The sequence below is a fragment of the Chrysochloris asiatica genome, unplaced genomic scaffold (assembly GCF_000296735.1).
Source record: "Chrysochloris asiatica unplaced genomic scaffold, ChrAsi1.0 scaffold00014, whole genome shotgun sequence".
In the NCBI taxonomy this organism is placed as follows: domain Eukaryota; kingdom Metazoa; phylum Chordata; class Mammalia; order Afrosoricida; family Chrysochloridae; genus Chrysochloris; species Chrysochloris asiatica.
Genome location: NW_006408532.1, coordinates 11,276,189 through 11,290,264, shown reverse-complemented (window position 1 = coordinate 11,290,264; position 14,076 = coordinate 11,276,189). Strand labels below are relative to the sequence as shown.

General features: G+C 44.6%; 1 pseudogene; it reads left to right on the top strand.

The window, feature by feature from the left end:
• Positions 1 to 5,386: 5,386 nt before the first annotated feature.
• LOC102842794 lies at positions 5,387 to 6,036 on the top strand (annotated as a pseudogene).
• Positions 6,037 to 14,076: the final 8,040 nt, after the last annotated feature.

The window sequence follows — 14,076 nt, the reverse complement described above, 5'->3', positions numbered from 1 at the left end:
AGGCAGAAGACCCATGAAGATAGTGCCTAGAGCTGACAACTCCATTTCCAAGAAGCCTGTGCCCCTTTACTAAGAATCAACAAATATTCAACATGTTCTCCTCCGAATCAATACGTATTAGCCCACTCTTGGAGTAGGAGACCCCTTACCTTTATAAGCCAGTGCACCTCAACCCACTCACAAGAGACTTCTCTCTCTCTGTATGAAGTATACTTTTGCTTTGATGTCATCTATGCTCCCAAATTCTATCAGGTCTTCTCCACATGGGGACAGACCCGGTTCTCTCTCTGAAGTGTACTTTCACTTTGCAATAAGGAGCTAAGTGAATGCTTATTGTCTGTTTATGACTGAGAAGCAGTGGCTCAGTGGAACTAATTCTTTAGACCCTTCGAGAGTAAGAGGGACCAGGGAAAAACAGAAGAAGCCTACAGCACCACACCAGAAGTCCAAGCGTCACATTAATCAGCAAATTCGGGGAATTCGTTCTTCCCTACAGTCATGTCAGTCTTGTCCTCCCATTTGTTCTGTTATTGGGCACACACACTGCTGCAAAAGGCTGTGTAAGTGATGGTCAATTGGCATAAATAGTCCACAAAGACAATGTTCTACCTCCTGCTCTGGTGAGTAGTGACTGGGATTTTAAAAGCTCATGAGCAGTCATCTAAGATGCAGCTATCAGTTGAAGACCCATGGAAACAGTGAGTACAATGGACTAAGGGACCATAGCAACCTCACTCTCCACAACCCTGAGATCAGAAGATCTAAATGGTGCCCAGCTACTAACTGCTCCAAAAGGGATCACGTTAGAAGTTCCCAGATAGGGTGGGAGAGAATTTGGAACAAAACTCAGACTCCTAAAAAAGACATACTGGTCAGATAGAGACTGGTAGAACCCTGCGACTTGGTCATCCTTCATGTCAAGACTGAACTCACCACCATGGCTCAATCCTGAGCCAAGTAATAAACAGTGATGTAGGCACACCATTGAATGGTCAACCATTGGAGATCAAAAGGGTAGCATTTTCCTTAAGGATAAAGTTCAGAAGGGTTGGGAAAGGAGAGGAATGAGAACAAGAAACATAAGTGGAACAGGTGATGCTATATTGAGGGACTGTAATCAATGAGATGAAACCTCGTGTGTTTGATTTGTTGAATATAAAATTGATTATCTATGTAAACCTTCACTGAATTCACAACACAAAATAACAACAATCCCTACATAACCTTAAAATTTTTAAGTGCCATCGAGTCAGTTCTGACCCATAGTGACCCTGTATAGAGTTTCCAAGGAGTGACTGGTGAACTTGAACTACTGACCTTGCAGTTTAAACAGCTTTATAGTCTGGCACATTAACCCACAGCACCACACCAGGACTCCATGTAGGGATAGGGCTACAATATAAGACTTGGCCATCTTGGATCACTTACAAAATGATAAGTAACAGATATATGAAAAGGAACCATGGTGGCCCAGAGTGACCAGGATTGTGCCAGGGAAGCCTAGGGAGATGGGAACACACGTGTCACGTAATCTGACATGAAGGTTGTAATGTCCTGAAGCATAGGGAAGTAGTAAGTGGGCAGAGTGTTGTGGGCAGAGGAAACAGCAGGTTTGAGTTGTATATCCTAGAAATTATGAGTGGTTTCATATGGCTGGAACATAGTTTGAGGCAAGGAGAAGGTAAGGGCCAGGGCCAGGACATGAGGACCTTTTGCACCATGTAATGGCGTTAAAATCCTACCCTTAGAACAATGACAAGTCTTGAAAGGATATGAAGTCGACTTTGGGGTTGGAAAGGGTGTAAAATGCAAAAATAGGCACAAGTTGCCCATATGCCCCTTTGCAATGTAACTTAGCACCTTCTTCTATCAAGAACAACCCCAACAGTCTCCAGTGAGTAGTATCCAACCTGTTTAGGAAGGTCTGAAGAAAAGAAATGCAGGTGGGTCTCCTGTGATGCAACAGTGAATAATTGTTATCAGGACTGATTGTGAGGGTTGGAAATGTAAAGGTGAACATTTTGTAGCAAGGAGGGGAGTGAGTAACCTTTCAGTCTAGGAGTGGAGGTCCCTGGGAACATCACTGGAGAAGAGAGGAGAGCGGGACCCTACCCAGAGAAGCAGTGAGGCCTGAGATGGAGGCAGAGAAGATGATGTGAAGAGATGGAGTGGCTGGGGACTTGAGATCCAGAGAGGGAAAGGGGCTGTGTGCTAAGGACTATTGGGGGGGTGGGGGGTGGAGACAGGCTTGCAGGGTATACCCTTTGGTTGGGTGATGATGTATGGACAGGATGGTAACTATGGCAATGATAGAATGAATGTAAAACTAATGTTCCCCCATGTAAACTATCACACAATTCACAATAAAATATTTATTTAGTAATAATAATAAAAAAGAACAACCCAAACCAAACCCAATGCCATCCAACCGATTCTGACTCATAGCAACCACATGCATCACAGAGAATTGCTCACAAGGCTTCCTTGGCTGCAATCTCTACAGAAGCAGCTTGCCAGGCTTTCTATGGCAACACGGGCTGGGTTTGAACCATCCAACTATTAAGATAATTGTAGAGCGCAAACCACTTACACCATCCAGGGACCTTCTTTCTATCAACCAGTGGCTCTATTTCTCTACCTCTTGCAGTCTGGGCTTCGGCATGTGACTTGCTTTGACCAATGGAACATTGACAAATACCTTGCAAACAGAGTCTTTTAAAAATCTCTCTCTTCTGCTGATTACAATGGAAAACTCTAGACAAAATACAAAAAGTTGATTACCTGGGGACATTGAAAAGTGAACAAAAGCAGACTAATGGTGTGGAAACCTGGAGAAGTAATCTTCCTGGGGTGAATTTCCTTTTTCTTTCTTTCTCTGGTTATCTAGCATATCTGCCTCCAGGGCAAGGCCCATCCCAGAGCCACATGCTGGAACAGGTGGAATTTATAGCATTAAAGGGGAACACAGACAAATCCACAATGGTAGTAGAAGAGTTTAAAACTTCCACAATTGATACAACAGATTTTTTAAAAATCAGTAGGAACACAAATATATAAGATCTGAAAAGTATTATCCACCACCTTCATCTTATGGTGTTGATTGACTCCTATACCCTATAACTGCAGAATATACATTCTTTTCAAGGACATAGGGTGCATTCACCAAAGTAGACCACAAACCAGACCCTAAGACAAGCCTCAGTAAACTTATGAGGACTGAAATCATGTAAAGTGTATTCTCTCAGCACAACAGAATAAAATTTGTAAATCAACAAGATACCTAGAAAGATATCAAATATCTGGAAATTGAACAACACACTTTTAAATAATTCATGGATCAAAAATGACCAGAGTGAGGGCAGAGAGAATGGGAAGAGAAGTTACTGTAGAAAGGAGACATGATCAGGGTTTGAGCCAGAATGGAGGTAGGGGGCCTGAAGAGAGGTGGACAAACCTACGCAAAGCTGGGATGGTGCAAATGATTAAATGCTGAGCTTACTAGCTGAAAGGTTGGTGATTTGAACCTACCCAGAGGTACCTTGAAAAACAGTCTTGACCATCTGCTTCCGAAAAGGTCACAGCCTTGAAAACCTTATGGAGCAGTTCTACTCTGCCTATCTAGGGTGTCTTGAGTCCAAATTCACTGGAAGGCAACTGACAACAACAGTAGGAACCTGATAGATGATATGGAGGGAGGTAAGGAAATCAAAAGTCACAGTTGACTTGCAGGTCTGACTGGTGGGGGCCTGGGATGAGGTTCTGTGGTCTGGTTAGAACCTGGAATTCAGAGGCCAGATGTCCTAGACTGCTCTGTCTCCCTGTGCCTCTTCAGTTTTGTCATTCTTAAAATGGGGATAACGATTAAATAATTAAGTGCTTGCTTGGTGGTGGTGGTGGTGGTGATTATGTACCATGGAGTTCATCCTGACCCATATAGGTGTTTCTGAGGCTGTAAATCCTTACAGGAGCAGAACGCCTCATCTTTCTCTCACGGAACCACTGTAGTTTCGAACTGCTGACCGTGAGATTAGCAGCCCGACTCGTAACCAGTGTGCTACCAGAGCTCGGTTGGCTACTATTACCACAGAGTCCCTGGCTGGCCCAACTACTAGCTGGAAAGGCTCATGGTGTGAACCCATCTAGAGACACCTTGGAAGATAGGACTAGCAATCTGGCAATCTGCTCCCCAAAGCGCACAGCCTGAAACCACTTAGGGAACACTGTTCTACTCAACAACACGTGGGATCACTGAAAACAAAACCAATCACCTGACGTCACAAGAGATTGGATGGTGAGAAAATGGAAGTGGGAGAAATCAAAACTGAGAAATGAGGTTCACACTTAAAGTCAGAAGAGTCTGTGACTTTGGCCCTGAGAGCTGGGGTCTTCTGAGACGACCCTCCCAGGGCTGTTATTCTGCTGGAGGTTCCGCTTAAGATGAAAAAGGTGGCTTAAGTACCCCTGGGGAGGCGTCAGCCAGACTCCCACTCCTGTAGAGATCTTGTTAAATGCTCTTCAGGACAGCTTCCCAAACTCACTCACCCAGGCCCCTCACCACTGCCCAGCTAACACAACAACAACAAAAAAAACAACACTGAAAAACTGAGAAGGTGTGTTTGCTACCAAAATCAGAGGCAGTCTCCCTCAGCACTAGTAACATTGGCTGATTTAGTCACACTCTCAGCCCAGACCCACCACCATTGGGACATAAAGCCCCAACCTCCCTTGGCACAAACCCAAGCAGGCCAGCTATCCAACCTCACAGTATTTATTGAGCATCTACTTTGGCAGCCGGGGCATTGGTGGGTCACTGGTAGAACCCTCAAGCTCCCATGAGGATTCCCAGTCAACGCCCTTCTTGTTCAGCCACCACTCATCTGTCAGTGATGGTTTTCGTGTGGTTGTGATGCTGTGCAAAGTCCCCAGGCGGTTTGTTTTTGACTAAACTCAAAGATCGGTGGTCGAAACCGACCCAGCAGCATGGAGGAAGAAAGACCTAGAATCTCCTCTATCAAGATGGTTGCTGTTGTTGTTAAGCGTCGTTAAATTGGTTCTGACACATTGGGACCTTGTATAGTGTTTCTAAGGAGCAGCTGGTGAATATAAACTGCTGACCTTGCAGTTCAAATTGACCTTGCAGTTCAGTGCTTATCCTACAGCACCACACCAGATTGCAGTAAAAAAAAAAAAAAAAAAAAATCTTGTGGAGCTTCCTTCTACTCTGTAATACATGGGGTCGCCATGAGTCAGAATCAACTTGTTATAATGCTGAACAGGAAGAAAGGGTTGGGAAGCAAGTCCTGGTTATCTATTTCCAAAATCAGCCAATAAAACCTCTATGGGCTCCCTTTCTGCCACCATCTTGGTTCCGCAGTCTCTGCACAAAATGCCCAGTGAAGCCACAGAAACTGTCCCTGCTACAGAGCAGGAGTTGCCACAGCCCCAGGCTGAGACAGGGTCTGGAACAGAATTGGACAGTGATGAATCAGTACCAGAACTTGAGGAACAGGATTCCACATAGGCAACCACATAAGCCCAGCTAGTGGCAGCAGCTGAAACTAATGAAGAACCAACCAGCAGTGGTTCTTCACAACCAAGTTGAAGTGAAAAGAAGGCAGGGAAGGCTATGTCCAAACTGAGTCTCTGACAAGTCATAGGAGTTACTAAAGTCAGTATATGGAAATCTAAGACTACCCTTTTTGTCTTCACAAAGCCAGATGTCTACAAGAGCCCAGCTTCAGATACTTATATCGTTTTTGGAGAAGTCAAAATCGAGGATTTACCTCAGCAAGCACAGCTAGCAGCTGCTGAAAAATTCAAAGTTCAAGGTGAAGCTGTCTGTCTCTAACATTCAGGAAAACACACAAACTCCAACTATAAAGAGGACAGTGAAGAGGAAGAGGTTGCTGAAACAGGTGTGGAAGTTAAGGACATCGAATCGGTCATGTCACAAGCAAATATATCAAGAGCACAGGCAGTTGAGCCGGGAAGAACAGTAATGATATTGTAAATGCCATTATAGAATTAACAATGTAACTATCTGAAAACAAGGACTTTTTTTGGTGTTTTAGAAGAGTAGCTGAGGTTTCGTTTGAAATTTGTACTGTTTCCATCATTAATAAAGTTATGACTTCTTTTTGGATAAAATAACCTACAAAACTCTGTGGATCACAACAGTCCTATCAGAAAGTAATCATGAGTATGACCCAGGATTGGAATGATTCCTTCCATTGTTTATGAAGTCACCAGGAGTCAGGGGACCTACTCAGTGACAGCTAACAACATGAACCAGGCTACTAGTTTTCTAGGTTCAGAATACAAAGCCTTACACGAATGCTACAAAAATACCTGATTTCAGCACGTTCTAGTTACTAAGAGGCAGGTGAGTCCATGAAGTTTAGTGGGTAAGATGTCCAAGTGAGTAGTAATAACAATGCTACGAAGAACATTGTCATTAAGCATTTAGTAGGTGATTCCGCATATCTGCATTAACATGAATGAAACTCTCCTAACAACTGCACTCTGGCTGTGTAAACTTGTAGGCAAGTGATTTAACCTCTCTGTGCCTGGACACTAGCTGTGATCATTTAAAAAAATAACTCATGAGTGGCCCAGGATCCGTTCAGTGAGCTTTGCTCTGATAACATCCTTAGATTCGCCTTTATTTTTTATTTTCCCCACTTAAAGGATGAGGGACCTGAGGCTCCTGAATCACGGGAGGGAGCCCACACCAGAGTCCCAGAACACCAACGCCAGAGGGGACTCATTGAGCCCCAGAGCCAGTTATCATAACAAAAACCACAGCTTCCCTGGGTCTCGCCAGGGCAAATACCTGGCCAATCGCAAGGAGATAGAGTCACAGAGTAAATAAATTTGCTGGCCGACTATGGCCTTGGGATCTCCAGTTCTCGACACCTGAGCCTCGGTCGGACATTCCATCTGGGAAGGGAGGGGGCCAGGGCTGCTCCCAGGGGAGGAAGATGCTAGGGACTCTGGGGGTAGGGGACCATGGAAGCCCAGGGGGCAGGCAGAACCAGTCTGGGCCTTGCCCCTCTTGGCCTCCCCCCCACCCCCGCATCCTTTGGGATCTGAGTGCCCCACGCAATTTTTCATAGACAGAGGGGGTCGGGGGTCGGCTGACCCATGGTGCCTGAATCCCTCAGCGGCCATCCCTTTCACCATCCCACCCCCGCGTGGAATTCCCTAGGACAGGGACAGGATCTAGGTTCACCGTCCATCACACCCACTCCCGCCCCAAGTCCTGGCAGCGCCTGGTTCCAGCGGGACTGGGGCCGTAGGACTGATTGAATGAGCAGTCTGCGGTCCCACCCAGTCTGTCCACCTCTTCCTCTTCTCTGGGTGCCTAACTTCGGTCTCTGATTCAACTTGCGGGGTCTCTGTGTCCCTCCCCCGACTCTAGCTCTGCCTCTTCAGCCTGGCCACGAGGGAAGGGACTGGTGGAGGCAGTGGAAAATGCCAGAAGCATTGACACCTCTCTGGAAGGCTAGTTGCAGGGGCCCCCGAGGCCACGCCCAAGGCAACCCCCACCCAGCTCACCCGCTGGGACGCCCATGGTGTGTGTGTGTGTGTGTAGGTGTGGGTGGCTAACTAAAGTTGCCAGAACTTTCCACAGCAGTCTCCGCTCTTTGAAGGGGGAATTGTAGCAGGGTTAGGGCTAGGGTTGGGCCCCCGCGGAATGAGCGCCCTCCTAACCCCCCTCTCCTCGCCACACACACCACACACACCACACACACACCACACACACACCACACACACACCACACACACACACCCCACACCACCATCCCTGCTCCCGCACCTAGCCATCCTTCCTCAGCCCGTAGCCCCAGTACTGGGACCCGGGGGTCCTAGATCTGGATGGGGAGGGGGCACGCCGTTCGCATCACGCCCCAGCCTTACCTGCCTCCATGGTGGGTACCGGCGGACTGCGCGAGTGGCGCTGTCTCGGCTCCCAGCGTCGCCCGCCACCACCCGGCTGGCTCCCCTTTCGCCGCCGGCTCGGGTTTCCTGGTGCCGGCTGCGCGGTCGGTTAATAATTGACTGCCTTGTTTGCAGACGGCTGTGTCAACAGGTCGCTCCCCTTAGCACCCTGGTGCTCCGAGCCCGAACTTGCGTCCTCACCGCCTTGGCCAGGACCTCGCGGATCTCCACTCAGACAAGTCTGGGGTCCTGGAGCAAATGGCGCTGGCCCAAGTGAGAGTGGGGGGCTATCGCCTTCCTCCCCGGACCCAGTGGATGCCCCGTGTTCAGAACCTGTGGCCTGCACGCCACGGCTGCGCCCAAAACAAAGCCTGGTCGAGAGCCTGTCCTTTGCGTGGAGAAAAGTCTTGATAGAGATTTTAAGCATTGCTTTAATTGAGCGGGGGTGGGATGGAGGAGCAAATCAAGCATAATTGGAAAGAGCTGGCATAGCAAATTAAATTGCCCACACGGGCCAGAAAAGTCAGCGGTGAGCAATAAAGAGTAGTAGAGACTCAGGCAAATAGGATGTAGTGGCCAACATGGTGTGAGGGGTACTCATAGTGGACAAATCTTACCTTCTTTTTTTGCCTTCAAAAGAAGTCAGAAATGCAGATTATGTGAAATCTGCAGATTTTAAAATACTTTTTTTGTGGCAGATTTATACATTTATTTGATCATGAACTGTTAGTTTTCATCCACATTGTAGGTTTTTGAAAGTTGCGACAGACACATAGCTCACTAGTGTGTAGAGCTTGTTTGGTGAATCTTCATCCTCTACGTTTTCTGGACAACCACACCCGGATACAGTACAGGACGTTCCTGATTCCTTTGGCCCAGACAGCTTTGTTGAGCCTGGTATCAATACCCACGTCTGGTGTTCCCTTCTCCTTCATGGCAAATTTCTGAATCTCTTTGAGTGCTCAAGGGGCAGCTTCTTGAAGCCTACTCCATGCATGCGCTTGTGAACATTGATGGTGTACTCTCCAGTCACCACTTCGTCTCGTCACCCTTCTTTGCGGGAGCCTTAGCGATGGGACCAAATTGGAAAGGAAGAGCTCAAAGGATTGTGGAAAGAGCTAAAAAACTTTTTATTGTGAACTGAGTGAAGGTTTACTGAGCATACTATCAGTTTTGCACTGAACACATTGAACCAATTATGCTTCATTTCATCTTGATTGCAGTTTCCTAAATGTAACGTCACTTTTCCCACTTCCTTCCTGTTTCTTGTTTCCATTCCTCCATCTTTCCCCAACCTTCTGAATTTTGTCCATAGGTAAAGGCTGCCCTTTTGATTGAAATCTGCAGGTTTTAAAAACCATGTGTGTGGGGCTTCTAGTCCCTGTAATTTGCCAGACTGGAAATAACCTCGTGTAAGTCTCAATACAAGCACCTAGAAATACAGCATAAACTCTGTCTGCAAGCCAAACATCCCTTTCAATTAATAGCTAAGCTCCCAAGATAGTAAGGAAATGCCCCTGGACCAAAAATGTAGAAAAAGGACCACGTACAGCAAGCTGAGGTGCAGATGTGGGGATATTGGTCTTAGTATCCAGGGTTTCAATTTTACACACAGATGGGGATGGGAAATGAAGCGTTTGGTCAGTGAAACTGGGAGTTGGGATGAAAAGAGGTGGATAGAACACACAGTCAGCCCAAGGATCGTAGAGATGATAAGAAAGTTGGTGTGACCCAACCTAGACTGTGAGTGAGGAAATGAAATTCCCTGGGGCTATAACCACAATCTTGTTACTTCTGGAGGCATAGGGCTCAGATTTCAACCCATCCAGATGATCCAGAAACCCTTACACTAAAAATTGACTTTAAAAATGTCATAGAAGGAAAAGAGGCCTGGAATTTACCCAAAGCAAACATTAAAATACTCTGTGGGGACACAACCCTCATGCAAGCTGATAGGATAGAAAAAGCACCCCCTGAAGAGGAACTCACAAATCCCCAGTAGCAAAACACACAGGGAAACCAATACACCATGAGGCAGAGAGTGCAAAACAATAGTAACATTTAACACTGGATCAACCAGGATCTAACAAGGAAAACAGAACTCACTAAGAGTATTTAAATAGAGGATTTTAGCTCAGGAAGGAAGCTGGTGTTAGAGTTAATAGAAGTAGCAGAAGTTAACCAGAAAGGAGTTAAAATAACTCAGAGCTTAGGAAGAACAAGAAGGTGTTATTGCGGGAAATGAATTTAAAAACAGCAAAACTGATGCCTGTCAAGATGGCGGACTAGGCAGACATATTACATGGACCCTCTATAACAAAGATGATGATGTGTGCTTCATCAAGGTGGTGACTCATAGTGATCTGTGTCGGGTTTCCAAGGACCAGCTGGTGGGTTTGAGCCGCCAACATGGCAACTGACAGTCCAGAGAGATCAAATAAACAGACACAGATGAAAATCCTAGAGCCCTGAATTCTGGAGGAAAGATTAGAGAAGGAGAAGCTGAGCAGGGAAGGAGATTGACTGGTGAACAGCCAGTCAGAAGTGGCACAACCACCTTGAACTTTTGTGAGCAGCTTTGGCACAGAAGGTGGCCTGTCAGAGCCAATTCACACAGGTAAAGGGAAAGATGCTATTCCTTGTTTTTTCCATGCTTTTCAGGTGACCAGAGGTATGGCCTACTCCCACCCTTTTCCACCCCCCAGTGTAGACTCTGATCTCTGGGAATTCAGAGACAGTAGTTGTGAGCCACACATGTGTGAGGTAGGCCTGCGGTGCTGCTTTGGTGCCTGGATTCAGGTGGGTTCAGCTCTAGACCTACAGGACCCACAGAGCCACCAGACCAGCATTAGATTAGCAGAAACCCTCAGAACCAGCCTCCCTGCCCCCAGCTTCCCTGTGGTCCTAACAGACACTGAAACCAGCTCCATCAAGGGCCTCCATGAGCTACTTCTGGATTCAGTGTCCTGAACATAGACCACACCTAGACCGATAGGAACTCCATCTAGGGCCAGGACCCCTGCTGTCACACACATCTCTCCTGCACTCACCTAGGAGCCTCCCACAAAGACTGTACTGTTTTTGGTTTTTTCTTTTGTTGTTTCTGCTTGTTTTCCTCTTCCTGGTTTTTCTAAGTGCTCCCCATCCCCCTTAGTTTCTCTCTTTATTTTTCTCTTCTCTAGCTCCATTTTCCTGTTCCTTTTTTTCTTTTTAATTATTGTGGGGGTTTTTTTCTGGTTGCTGCCTGTTTTTATTTCTTTTTTTCTCCTTTATCATTCTCTCTCTTCTTTGATGGTGGCTTGTTTGTTTATTAAGTTTTGTTTTCTTGTGTATGTGTATGTGTATCCTCTTTCCTGCATGACAGGAGAATCTAACATGCCCATACAGCCCAACCACAAGTATACCCTCTGCATTTCCACCCAGTGAGCAAGAGCCAATTACCAGCTCTCATATCACCTAATCAAAATAGACCGCAGCCAATACCAGCCAAACCCACCCTAAACTGAGGTGCATGAATGACAAATGGGGAACAGTGCACATGCTTCCAACACCCACAGGAAAGAGTTGGTGAGAGCCTAAAACACATCAACAACATATAATCATCAATTAAATACAAATGTGACAACGCCACAATGTTCAGGAGACAACTGGCAATTTTAGTTCATATGAAAAAACAAGAGAGAAGAGAGAATGGCTCAAATCAATGACCAAGATGCAGAATCAGAAAACATTTCTGAGGAAGAAAAAGTAATGGAACTAACTGGAAAGGAATTAAAAAGAATGAAATTTAGGTACCATCAAAGGACTGACAGAAAAACAAAGGAAAGCAAGCGGGACACAGAAAAAACTTTAGAAGAATTCAGAAAAACACTACAAGAACAAATAGACAAAATAAGTGAAAATTTTAAAACAACACAAAACCTGCAATTAGAAATCCAGAATATTAATACTAGGATTTCAAAAATGGACAATATATTGAAGGGCAAATAATTAAATAATTAAATTAAATGCAATAGAACCCCAAATTAGTGAACTTGAAGGTAAATTTCTCAAAACTAGTATTATGCTATTATATCTGAAAAAATACAAAGAAAGCCTAAGAGTTATGTGGGGAACCATGAATAGGAATAACTTATGAGTGATCAGAATTCCAGAACAGGGAGATACAATAAACAGCACAGGGACAATTGTTGAAGAGTTGTGGAAGAAAAACTTCCCTAACATCATGAAAGGTGAAAAGATAAACATACAAGAATCTGAATGAACCCCAAACAGGATAGATCCCAAAAGAAAATCACTGAGACATATCGTAATCTAACTTTCCAAAATCAAAGGGAAGGAAACAATCCTGAGAGCAGTTCAGGAAAAACAAAAAGTTGCGTACAAAGGAGAAGCAATAAGACTTCTCAGCAGAAACTGTACAGGCAAGAAGACAACGGGATGCCATATACAAAACTCTGAGAGAAAAAAAATTGCCAACCAAGAATCCCATACCCAGCAAAGCTGTCCCTCAAATATGATGACAAAATTAGGACATTTCCAGATACACAGAAATTAAAGGAATTTGTAACAATCAGACCAATTTCATAAAAAAAAACACTACAGGGTGTTCTTTGGACTGAGAACCAATAATAGCAGACAACAACCTGAGATTAACAGACATGACAACACCCCCAGAACTCAGTCCAGGTATGTCGTTGTAGTGGTTGTTAGACACCATCCAGTCAGTTCTGACTCAGAGCAACCCTCCATAGGGTTTCCAAGGAACCGCTGACCTTTTGGTTAGCAGTCCAGTGCTTATTTTACAGCACCAAAATAAAACCAACCTACAAGCCTGAAAATAGGGAACCAGCGATACGAATTTATAATGAAGTCAACTGCAAAGCAAAAAGAGTGAATTGTGTAGATACAGAACTTGCAAATGGTGAGGAAGTCAAGTAGATTTTAAGATAAAGCCGACTGTTTTAAGTGAGGGGAAAGTAATAAATTACAGGGTAACCTCAAAATTAATACACTTTCACATCAAAATAAAAAAGAGGAAAATCAGAAAGATTCAGTAAACATTAACACAACCAAAATGAAAAGAAATCTCACACACAAAATGAACTCAGTGCAGAAAATTATGGGATAAAATGTGGGCTAAAAAAAAAAAACCCCAGCAGCTCCCCCTCCACAAACACACACATGGTAAAATTAAAGAAATCAGTTCACTGATTAATCAGTAATTACACTGAATGTAGATGGATTAAATGTACTAGTCAAGAGACAGAGCAGCAGAATGGATAAGAAAATGGGAACCATCAATATTCTGCCTGTAAGAGACACATTAAAAAGATGGAGACAGTCTAAATGCCTATCAACAGAAGAACAGGTTAAACACACTTTGGTACATACACATAATGAAATACTAAGCAATGTTGAAAAATAACAATGAATCTGCAAAAGCCCTCACCACCTAAATGAACCTGGAGGCCATTTTGCCGAGTAAAATCAGTAATCACAAAAGGATAAATATTGTATGAGATCAATGTTTCAAAAAGTTAAGAATAGGTTTTCTTGAAAAAAGCAACATTCTATGATGCTTACAGGGGAGGAAGAAAGGGAAAATTATTCAGGGGCTAGATAGAGGGTAACAGATGAGGCTTTCAGCTCCTGCAAAGATTTACAGCCTCGGAAACTCTATATTGGGTTGATATGAGTCCGAACCAATTTGATGGCACTTAACAACAACAAAAAGAAGAAGGTAGACACATGTTATCAAGGGTGACGGGACAGATAATATACAACAAGAGGGAGGATGGCGGAGGAAAGATGAAGGCGGTTGGAGACAGTGAAGGATGCAAGAATTACAGTGAATAGAGGTAAATACTGTTAACTGATGGCACATGAAGGGGATTGCAGTCATTATAACAAAACAAAGTATATGATTTGTTGAATGTAAAACTGATGATCTGCTTTGTAAACTTTGGCTCAATTCACAATAAGAAATTAAAAACAAAACACCAGCAAAACTGACTAAAAGTCTGCTTTGAATTATCGTGTGCCAGTCCTTCTAGGAGACCTGCTGGTGCAGTAGATAAGAGCTCAGCTGCTTACACAAAGGGGGGATGGTTGAAACCCACCAACCAGCCTCCTC